Source organism: Cherax quadricarinatus, chromosome 95, assembly GCF_038502225.1.
Source record: "Cherax quadricarinatus isolate ZL_2023a chromosome 95, ASM3850222v1, whole genome shotgun sequence".
Lineage (NCBI taxonomy): Eukaryota > Metazoa > Arthropoda > Malacostraca > Decapoda > Parastacidae > Cherax > Cherax quadricarinatus.
Window position 1 is genome coordinate 2,143,956 of NC_091386.1, and position 12,324 is coordinate 2,156,279.

Genomic DNA, 12,324 nt, shown 5'->3' on the forward strand with positions numbered 1-12,324 from the left:
TCACAATGTTGACCTTGAAAGAATCACAAGTTTCCTGTCAGACAATGGTACTCAGTACAAGGCGAGACATCTTACCTAGTATGTTTATGAGATGTGTTTTAGTGTTCTGGTTGAGGGCATCGTCCCTGTTCACCTAGCATTAAGTAGGTACCTGGGTGTTATGTACCTTACACCTGCTGTCACTATTCACCTAGTGGTAAGTAGGTACCTGGGTGTTATTTACCTTACACCTGCTTTCACTGTTCACCTAGCAATAAGTGGGTACCTGGATGTTAGTTACCTTACACTTGCTGTCACTCTTCACCTAGCAGTAAGCAGGTACTTGGGTGTTAGAGGACTGGTGTGGGTGGCATCCTGGGGTCAGAGACCAGCAGCTGTAAGTATTACGTATATATAATATCAGAATTCCATTTAATATATTGACCTTAAATGAAAAGCTCATGCAAGTGATTCTTATTATTGAGGTAAATCCATAGGGGCCACACAGCACCTGGGGAGTAGGAGGCAATCTGAGGTTATCCACGAAGGGTTCTTCCACTTTCCTGAATCAAAAGCCTTTTAGCCTCCCCAGACGGGGCACCAACACTGATGTCAACTTTATATACACGTATATATATAAAGTGACAATCACTGGAAGTGGAGCGACGCAACGAAGAACTGTTAACTAGTGTTATACTGCATATATTAAAGATGCCCTACACTGTTGTATCTTCGTTATTATTGCATTCACAGAGAAAGATGAAGCTGGTATGGAAGCAGCAGCTGTACCACCACCAGCCACACCGACACTGACTTATATCACACCAACAGGATGTAGATGAGATTTTACACACTCAACATGATAGTTGTGTAAAAGGTTAACCAACACAGGAAGCCTTCAAGAGATAACATTTCTTGCTTTGACTTCTGTATATTATTTGAAGGAGGCGAGATATGTGATTATTTTTTTAACACAATGGCCATCTCCTGAGGTTGGGCTGTCTCAGAAGAGGAAGCATTCTCCATCATTCATTCAATAGCTGTAATGAGAACAGTGTACTGACATCAAAGTTCAGATGACACTAAATTGCAGCATCCTCACCCATCCTTCAGAGTGCAGACCCTGTACTTTCCACCCTCAGAGTGCAGACCCTGTACTTTCCACCCTCAGAGTGCAGACCCTGTACTTTCCACCCTCAGAGTGCAGACCCTGTACTTTCCACCTTCAGAGTGCAGACCCTGTACTTTCCACCTTCAGAGTGCAGACACTGTACTTTTCACCGAGTGCTGACACTGTACTTCCCACCTTCAGACACTGTATTTTCCACCTTCAGAGTGCAGACACTGTACTACCCACCTTCAGGACTTAAGTCCAGTTAGCTTAAGTTTGCCTGAAATGCTCTGTGTAATACGGGGCTTTCCGCATGCACTAAATGTCAGCCATCACTGTACAAACACTATCATACTGAAATAAAGATTACCATTACTATTTAGTTTCCCTGAATTCCATCATAAATGTTACCTTGTTCTTACATCAATAATACCCCCGCTTAACGATCAGCTCCCAATGCGACCAATTATGTAAGTGCGTTTGTACATGTATGTTTGGGGGTCTGAAATGGACTAATCTACGTCACAATATTCCTTATGGGAACAAATTCGGTCAGTACTGGCACCTGAACATACTTCTGGAATGAAAAAATATCGTTAACCGGGGGTCCACTGTACTTCAAGTCATAAAAACCTTTCATTTCCATTACATTTGTGAGGAAGCACTAAACCTGTTGGGATCACAGAGCCTGAGGAATAGGGGATACAATAAGTGTCAGGGGCCCAAGACTGTTCAACTGCCTCCCAATAGGCCCCTGGCTGTCTTCAAGAAGGCTCTGAACAGGCACCTAAAATCAGTACCTCACCAGCCGGACTAAGATTTGTATGTTGGCTTGTGTGCGGCCAGCAGTAACAGCCTGGATGATCAGGTCCTGATCCACCACAAGACCTGGTCATAGACCAAGAGGGCACTGACCCCCAAAATCCTCTCGAGGTGAGAACAACACAGCATTACTACTATTACATTCAGAGGGATCATACAATACCTGGGAAATTTTTTTTTTTTTTTTCAACAAGTCGGCCGTCTCCCACCGAGGCAGGGTGACCCAAAAAAAGAAAGAAAATCCCCAAAAAGAAAATACTTTCATCATCATTCAACACTTTCACCACACTCACACATTATCACTGTTTTTGCAGAGGTGCTCAGAATACAACAGTTTAGAAGCATGTACGTATAAAGATACACAACATATCCCTCCAAACTGCCAATATCCCGAACCTGGGAAATGAGAGACAATAAAACATAAACCAAGGAAAGAGAGGTTAGTTCTGTCTCTTTGGATCAAGAGCCCTACACCTGCATCAATGCTCAGCATGTATTAATGTGGGTAGAATTACCATGGGGAAGTGGAACAGAATTCTTCCTCAGTAAGCCATGCGTATCGTAGGAGGCGACTGAAATGCCAGGAGCAAGGGGCTGGTAACTCCTTCTCCTGTATATATTACTAAATTTGAAAGGAGAAACTTTCGTTTTTCCTTTTGGGCCACCCCGCCTCGGTGGTCCACCCCGCCTCGGTGGTCCACCCCACCTTGGTGGTCCACCCCGCCTCGGTGGTCCACCCTGCCTCGGTGGTCCACCCTGCCTCGGTGGTCCACCCCGCCTCGGTGGTCCACCCCGCCTCGGTGGTCCACCCCGCCTCGGTGGTCCACCCCGCCTCGGTGGTCCACCCCGCCTCGGTGGTCCACCCCGCCTTGGTGGTCCACCCTGCCTCGGTGGTCCACCCCGCCTCGGTCCACCCCGCCTCGGTGGTCCACCCCGCCTAGGTGGGCCACCCCGCCTCGGTGGTCCACCCCGCCTCGGTGGTCCACCCCGCCTCGGTGGGATACAGCCGGTGTGTTGAAAGAAAGAAGAATTACCAAATATGTCAGCAAAAGGACACAAGTGCAACTAATGTGGCATTTCATTGCGGCAGTGTTTTGGTCTCCAGGAGCTTTATCAAGCCATTACAAAAAGTACATGACACATAGTGTAGGTGCAGAGTGAAGTGCAGAGAATAATATAATTGTTGTAGGTAGTGGCAGTGGTTGTAGTACTTGTTGTGGTAGCAGTGGTTGTAGTACTTGTTGTGGTAGCAGTGGTTGTAGTACTTGTTGTGGTAGCAGTGGTTGTAGTACTTGTTGTGGTAGCAGTGGTTGTAGTACTTGTTGTGGTAGCAGTGGTTGTAGTTGTACATGAGGAGGAGGAGGAGGAGGAGGAGGAGGAGGGAGGAGGAGGGAGGGAGGAGGAGGGAGGAGGAGATTGATAGTAGTGAGTAGTAGTAGCAGTAGTGCAGTAGTAGTAGTAGTAGTGTATTTAGTAGTAGTAGTAGGTGGGAGTAGTAGAGATTAGTGTGAGTAGTAGGGTAGTAGTAGTGAGTAGTAGTGGGAGTGAGTAGTGAGTAGTGAGTAGGGTAGTGTAGTGAGATTGAGAGTAGTAGTGTAGTGGGAGTGGTGTGTGGTGTGTTGTGTGGGAGTGTGGTGAGTGGGGGTGGTGGGGGTGTGGTGGTGGTGGGGATTGGTGGTGATTAGGTGTGAGTGGGGGTGTAGTGGGGTGGTGGTGAGTGGTGGTGTATTGGTGGTGGTGGGATTGGTGGTGATGGTGGTGGTGGTGGTGGGATTGGTGGTGGGGTGGGTTGGTAAGGTGAGAGGGGTGGTGGTAATTGGTGGTGGTGGTGGTGGTGGTGGTGGTGGGGATTAGTGTGGGATTGGTAGTGAGTGGTGGTGGTGTGAGTGTGGGTGGTGGGATTGGTGGTGTGGGGGAGTGTGGTGTGGTGTGTAAGTGAGTGTGGTGGTGTGTGGTGGTGGGATTAGTGGGGTGGTGGTGGGATTGTGGTGTGGTGGGTGTGGTGGTGTGGTGTAAGTGTGGGGTGGTGGGATTGTGGTGGGTTGTAGTAGATTGGTGTGGTGTGGTGAGATTAGTGAGTGCCAGTGGTGTGTTGTTGGTGGTGGTGGTGATTGTGTAGATTGGTAGTGTGTGGGGATTGGTGGTGTTGGGTATGTGGGATTGTGGTGGGATTGTGTGGTGAGTATTGTGAATTGTGAGTGTGGGAGATGGTGTGAGATAGTGAGTGGTGGTGGGGTGAGTGGTGGGGATTAGTGGTGGTGTGTGGTGGGGTAGTAGTAGTAGTAGTAGTAGTAGTAGTAGTAGTAGTAGTAACAGCTATGAAGGTGAGGGTTCATTACTTTCAGGACATTTCTTTCTAATACTTGAGAGATGACGCCGCCGCCTCTGTGAGCAAAACACTGCCACAATACTATGTCACATCAGTAACACTTGTGTTGTTTTTATCTAATGCTCGGTGTCTTCCTGGTTCTCCCTCCACAACACCTGCTTCATCACTATTGAAAAGAATAAAATTTACTCCGGAAATCTTCACGGACAATGATGATAATCAAATGAAGCACTAAACCCTAAAGTGTCATACAACACTGCATCTCAGGGACAAGAAAAAGAATTATTCCACTATCTTGATTAAGCTGGAATTTTAGTGAAAAGTAACTAACCATTTTGCTTGAAGGCCAAGAATTTCACTGCATTAAAATATTAAGTTAAATAAGATTTTACTTTGCTAGCATTTCTTCTTTTATTTGTTAAATGAATCGATAAAAATAACATGTATTAACTTACGTACTTCAGCTTTATCAAATATCTTAATGCTGTCGTTTGCCCACTCTTGGCAATTTTTTTCCATGACACCGCTGGTAATAAATTGATTCACAGGATGCAATGTTCCAATTCCTATGATCACAAGCCCTTTACTGCCAGTGGATTATTGAGAAAAATAAAGATGAGCACTACAGGGGGTCGACTTACAATGGGGCTATGTCTACCTGGAGAGTATTCCAGGGGTCAACACCCCCGCGGTCCAGTCTACAACCAGGCCTCCCGGTGGATCAGGGACTGATCAACCAGGCTGTTACAACGAATCCATCGTAAGTTGAAAATATCATAAATTGAATATAATTTTTTTTTTTTCAACAAGTCGGCCGTCTCCCACCGAGGCAGGGTGACCCAAAAAAGAAAGAAAATACCCAAAAAGAAAATACTTTCATCATCATTCAGCACTTTCACCACACTCACAAATTATCACTGTTTTTGCAGAGGTGCTCAGAATACAACAGTTTAGAAGCATATACGTATAAAGATACACAACATATCCCTCCAAACCGCCAATATCCCAAACCCCTCCTTTAAAGTGCAGGCATTGTACTTCCCATTTCCAGGACTCAAGTCCGACTATATGAAAATAACCGGTTTCCCTGAATCCCTTCACTAAATATTACCCTGCTCACACTCCAACAGATCGTCAGGTCCCAAGTACCATTCGTCTCCATTCACTCCTATCTAACACGCTCACGCACACTTCCTGGAAGTCCAAGCCCCTCGTCCACAAAACAATTACTGTAACTAAATACCAGTATTGACAAGTGAATAAATATAAGCTACAGACTTGAGTCCTGGAGGGTGGGAAGTACAGTGCCGGCACTCTGAAGGACGGGTGTTAATGTTGCACTTTTATAACTGTAGTGTAAAAGCGCCTCTGGCAAGATAGTGATGGAGTGAATGATGATGAAAGTTTTTCTTTTTCAGGCCACCCTGCCTTGGTGGGAGACTGCCGATTTGTTAATAAAATATAAAGTTAGGGACTTGCTACCTTCATGCTGGGTAGTTATCTTAAGTTTCATCTTCAAAGTAACTGCTTTTGCATCATCGTAAAGTTAAAATATTGTAATTCGAGGAGCACCTGTTTATACTGACTGAAGGCCGATATTTATTTTACGTTTCTTCTTTCTCGGGACACCCTGCCTGTTAAAAAAAAAAAAGTAGAGGTTTTTTAAGGGGCATCTCTTATATTACATATTAAAGAAACAGAGAGAAAACCAGTAGAGCGTCTCCTCACTTAATGGCGGAGTTCCATTCCTACGACCACATCGGTAAACAAATTCATCTTTGACATTGTTTTAATGTCACCTTTGCACCATTTATAACATTTCTGGTATATTTGTAAATGTTTATACAGCAGTGACTTAAGAAATCGTAATGACACGATTGCAAATAAACCATACCCCCGGCCGGGATTGAACCCGCGACGGGCTGGAGTTTTGAGACTCTCTGACCGCGGGTTCAATCCCGGCCGGGGGTATGGTTTATACAGCAGTGTACTGTATATTGTAATAAACAAATTATAGGAAATCAGCTCTAATATACATTATTTAGGCATGCATACTAGTCAGAGAGCCCATCATAAGTCTGAGTCGTTGGTAAAAAGTACATCACTAAGTGAGGAGAGGCTGTACTTCTGATAAGTGTAATAGGCTTAAGTTTGTTTGATAAGCGAAGAAATGGCAGTATTGGAATAACACTTATAATCATAGTACATACTGTAATTTTTGGCATATAAGACGACGTATCCAAGCAGTCTTGACGTGCTGTTGGAGTGTGAGCAAAGTAACATTTATGAAGGGGTTCAGGGAAACCGGCAGGCCGGACTTGAGTCCTGGAGATGGGAAGTACAGTGCCTGCACTCTGAAGGAGGGGTGTTAATGTTGCAGTTTAAAAACTGTAGTGTAAAGCACCCTTCTGGCAAGACAGTGATGGAGTGAATGATGGTGAAAGTTTTTCTTTTTCGGGCCACCCTGCCTTGGTGGGAATCGGTCAGTGTGATAATAAATATTAATAATAAATAAATGCAAGCAGTTGTAACGTAACATTTGTAATGAATTGCTGAAATCTAGCACAAAACCTACCCTTGATGCTGACCTTGAGCATATGAGGTGCAGGAGGATTTCCCAAGACTTTTTGTGCAAAAAAAAAAAAAAAAAAAAAAAAAAAAAAAAAAAAAAACATGACTTGTGTGCTGAAAAATACAGTATTCATCAACCATTCTGGTGCGAGTAAACTCTATTGCTCTGATATATTCAGTTATAAAATGATTAAAAAAGCACAATACTGTGACTGGAACAATACACAAATAACCCGCACGCAGATGAAAGAAACTCGTGACGATATTTCAGTCCAAGTGCAACAGAAATGCCGTCGTGACTTTCTTTCTCCTACGTGTGGGTTATCTGTGAATATTTAGTTACAGTTCTGCCAAACATGTTATATTCATGGGCCATGGTCACACACAGCCCAGGAAATGAGGAGCAATGAAGTATGATCTGAGGAAAGAGTTCCAATTCTTTGGATCACAGGACCTACACCAGAATATCACCCTCATTAACCCTTAAATGGTCCAAACATATATATACGTTTTTTCAACATCTGAAAGTATGTAAAAAATGTATATCTTTTTTTTGTTTTACATTTGAAAACGTGTAAAAAACTTTTATCTACATTTTTTTTTTTCAACAAGTCGGCCGTCTCCCACCGAGGCAGGGTGACCCAACAAAAGAAAGAAAATCCCCAAAAAGAAAATACTTTCATCATCATTCAACACTTTCACCACACTCACACATTATCACTGTTTTTGCAGAGGTGTTCAGAATACAACAGTTTAGAAGCATATACGTATAAAGATACACAACATATCCCTCCAAACTGCCAGTACCCCAAACCCCTCCTTTAAAGTGCAGGCATTGTACTTCCCATTTTGTTATATTTGAAAATAAGTAAAAAAAAGTAGATCTACTTTTGTAGCACTACGAATTTGAACGTCGATCTGTTTGGACCGTTTAAGGGTTAAGGTTGCCTAAAATAACCTAAAGAACCTCACATAGACACAGAAATACAATATAAAAGATACTTTTAAGTATTTGGTCATAGTTCTGACAAAATAAAATTATCTTTATGCCTTTGCATGGATTAAAATTAAACCATAATCTCAGAGATTAATTTCCAAAGAAGCTAGTGTACATTTCAATTTCCATCCAAGATCATGAGATCTCTGACAGAGATAGAAATATAATCTCTCCTTCCACTGTTTCTATCTTCAAGTGTCTTTCCTCATATCAACAACAAGCGTCCGCTATGTACAATATTTTTACCCTACTCTAATACACATTTTTTTTTTACTCCAGTAGTTACCATAGGTCGGGCAACCCTGAGGTCAAAACACAATTTTTATACTGAATAATGAGCTGGACATACAAATATAGATACTTCTTATGTTTATTATTATGTACACACTGATGAGCCTTCATTTTCAATATGGAACTTGATGAAGGTGTCACTGTCTTATAAAAGTTATTGTCTAAAATGAAATTTTATTTCAAAAAGAATGGAAAACAGGACATCTATCCATAAATGTAAGGTTGAGCTTAGACTTCATGATGAAAAATACAAGACACTTAAGAATTTAGATGGTAGGTAAAAGGACATTAGTGAAACTATTCTTCTTTCAACAACCCCCCCCCCCAAAAAAAAAAAAAATAAACTAGTCTCTCCTTTTAAATTTATACAGGAAGTGTTATTAACCCCCTTGCTCCCGGTATTTAGTAATGTATACAGGAAGAATTCTGTTCCACTTCTCCATGGAGAACATGTGAAACTAATGTGATGTTTCATTGTGGCAACGTTTTGCTCTCCAGGAACTTTAAGCTGTAACAGCATAATAAAGTTCCAGGAGAGCGAAATGTCACCACAATAAAATGTCTCATTAGTTGCACTTGGGTCATTTTACCTAACATATTGTCGGTAATTCTACCAACATTATTACAAGAATTTAGATTAAAAAAAAAAAAAGACATATAACCATATTTACAGATATACAGTGAAATAAATGTGTATAGTACACTAGCCCCCTCTTACAATGTTCCCCTTTTAATGACATTGGTAATCTGGAAATAATTTATGAACATACATTGGCTCTTTTGATGCATGGGAGTACTTACAGCCGCTGAGAACGGGCATCATGGCAATGGAAAACGGTGTTGCAGTTGTTTACAAACTCTTCTGCAACAGTCGGTTCACTAAAGCCTTTTCAAGCAAGTTGAAAAGTAACACTAAACTCGTCGATATTGAGATGAGACAAACCAGACGGAAAACAGATTTAAGTGTGGGTAATCCAACGAGTATAGTTTGAACAAAATCCTTTGGTTGCTTTTCAATTTAAATTTCTGAAACCAAATGGGCCACTAAAGTACAACCAGATTTAAAATTTTCCCTTGATTGGGTGCTTTACATGTTATAATATATATTTTTTTAATGCACCAGTCATCTCCCTGAGGCACGGTGACTTAAAAAGAAAAACAGAAGTTATTTTTAAAAAAGGGGTTTATAATGTATACATCACGTAATTTTTTTTAATACTGTTTAGGTAAATATTTTTAGTTAAAATTAAATAAGACGCAGAACATTATAGCTTGGAATGCATATTCGATTATAACACACACGGCTGTCTGTGGAAAATAGGTTTCAAGACTGAAACGGCTGACTTGCAAAAAATTTCAGGAACGCATTAATGTCGTAATTGGGAACTCCCTTGATGTAACAATGGCAAATTGGAAATTTCATGTTACTGCACTCAAACTGCAGCAGTCTGAGTACAGTAACAGACCTACCTACCTGGAGATAGGTAGGTAGAGTCCACCTGCTCAGTAAATAATCATTACACCACATAAATGCACTTACACTGTATCAACAGCAGTTTGTTACAGACAAGACTAAGTCACAGTTTACAAGCCACACATGACTGCTCGTTCAATGCGGCTTAGTGAGATCTCTAGAATAATAAGTAAACCCAAGGACTGTCCCATGAGCCACATTTAACAAGTGCCATGACTTGGTTATTTTCTTATGTATATTTTATATTAGCACATTGGCCATTTCCCTCTGTTTTGCCAGAGGCTCGCAAGACAGTGGAGTGAGTGATGATGAAGTGTTTCTTCTTTTTTTGGGTCACCCTGCCTCTGTAGGAAACGGCCTAGTCATGGCACTTGGTTTTATCTGATTTATAGCATGAGATGAAGTACCAATATACAGTAGACCCCAATATCCGTGGGGGATGTGTTCCAAGACCTACTGTGGATATCCGAAACTGTGCAGTGCAGCAAAACCTATGTATGTCATTTTTTTGGGCATACATACCTATGATAAAACTTAATTAATAAATTATGTAAAATAAATCTTGAATTAGCCCTTTTTCACTGTGAAGCATTTTAGGACTTACTAAGGCTTTGAAGAACTGCCTGCATCACTACTTTTGCACTTCGGAGTCATTGTTAAGCAAAATTAAGTTATTTTCAGGCCACAGTAAACCGCGGATACCGGATTCACGGATACGGGTCCTACTGTACTGGAAATATATCAGGTCACTAAACTATCTTCAACAAGGTAATGGCTTCACTTGTGCAATAAGTTATGAGGTAATAAACCTTGCAACATTGCTTCACGTATTCTCTAAAATAATTTAGAAATCTATTTTATTTTAAGAGAGCTGAGGCAGTGGGTATGTTGAAAAGAGTTAGGGGAAAGAAAAAATGGGATTAACATTTTTTTAGGTATTTCAACAGCAAAACAAGAGGCTGGAGATACAAACTTAGAAAAAACAGAGCCAAATTATACTAGAAAGTTATTTAGCATTGGTGAGACCTGGTCATGGACTGGGCTGTGGGGGCGTTGACCCCTGAAACACCCTCCAGATCACTTCTAGGTAACATAGTGGAATACTGAAGGAGATTAAATGCAATATCAAGGGCTGCATCACCTACATGGAATGACTGGTATGTTACATTAATGTGTGTATGATTGGTATGTTACATTAACAAGTGTATGATTGGTATGTTACATTAACAAGTGTATGATTGGTATGTTACATTAACAAGTGTATGATTGGTATGTTACATTAACAAGTGTATGATTGGTATGTTACATTAACGTGTGTATGATTGGTATGTTACATTAACATGTGTATGATTGGTATGTTACATTAACATGTGTATGATTGGTATGTTACATTAACAAGTGTATGATTGGTATGTTACATTAACATGTGTATGATTGGTATGTTACATTAACATGTGTATGATTGGTATGTTACATTAACGTGTGTATGATTGGTATGTTACATTAACATGTGTATGATTGGTATGTTACATTAACGTGTGTATGATTGGTATGTTACATTAACATGTGTATGATTGGTATGTTACATTAACATGTGTATGATTGGTATGTTACATTTACGTGTGTATGATTGGTATGTTACATTAACGTGTGTATGATTGGTATGTTACATTAACGTGTGTATGATTGGTATGTTACATTAACATGTGTATGATTGGTATGTTACATTAACGTGTGTATGGAAGATGCAGGAGTATTGACTGAGGAGGATACACAGTTCACTAGTGTAATATGTAAGAGGAGAAAATGTAAAAAATTATAGGGAAATAATTAGTTTTCATGGAAAGTACAGATGTCCCACAAAGGACTGAAAGGAGTGCTATGGATATTTCAGTATCCAGAGGACATGTGTGTGGCATACAAGAGATTTTTGGGACTTTATGTGCAGTTAGTGTGAGGAAGGTAACATTTATGTAAGCATTCATAAATGCAAGGGACTTAGACATCCAATAAGTGTGTGTGAATATGCTGGATAGGAGTGAGTGGAGGCAAGTGGTTTTTATGACCTGACATGCTGTTGGAGTGTGAACAAGCTAACATTTATGAAGGGATTCAGGTGTAACCGGATAGCTGGACTCGAGTCCTGGAGGTAGGAAGTACAATGCCTGCACTCTGAAGGAGAGGTGGGGGATACTGAAGTTTGGAGGGTCAACTGAACTGCAGTATTGGCACACCTCTGGCAAGACAGTGATGGTAAAAGCTTCTTCTTTTTTGGGTCACCCTACCTAGGTGGGAGATGACAGGAGTGAAAAAACAAAATCTGGAAAACCAGGCAAGTTTTGAAGATCCCAAATCCATTTTTTCGAAATCTGAGGAATAGAGATATTGCAATGTAGTAGATTATTTAACCCTTCAACTGTCCGAACGTAAATCTACGTTTGCACTGCTAGCACTTTGAATGTATATCTATGTATTATTTTACATGCTTTCAAATGTAAAAAAAAAAAAAAAAAAAAAAAAACAAAAAAAAAAAAAAAAAAAAAAAAAAAAAAAAAAAAAAAAAAATACGTAGATCTACATTCGGAGTGCTAGCAGAGTGGTATAAACCTTGGTAATAAATACCGACAAGTTGGTTTAGAAAGACACGTAAGCAAACACTATAACATATTTATTAGAAAACGTTTCGGTCCTGGGACCTTGATCACTTCTCAAGTGATCAAGGTCCCAGGACCGAAACGTTTTCTAATAAA

At 40.7% G+C, this 12,324-nt stretch overlaps 1 protein-coding gene across 1 annotated transcript in view; it reads right to left on the reverse strand.

The window, feature by feature from the left end:
• The window catches only part of LOC128703975 (tyrosine-protein kinase Fyn-like), a 50,361-nt gene extending 48,330 nt beyond the window's left edge, over window positions 1–2,031 (reverse strand). The window contains exon 1 of the mRNA XM_070104873.1: window positions 700–2,031. The gene's annotated coding sequence lies outside the window, so the exon portion shown is untranslated. The remainder of the gene's footprint in view (window positions 1–699) is intronic.
• Between the last annotated feature and the right edge of the window lie 10,293 nt (window positions 2,032–12,324).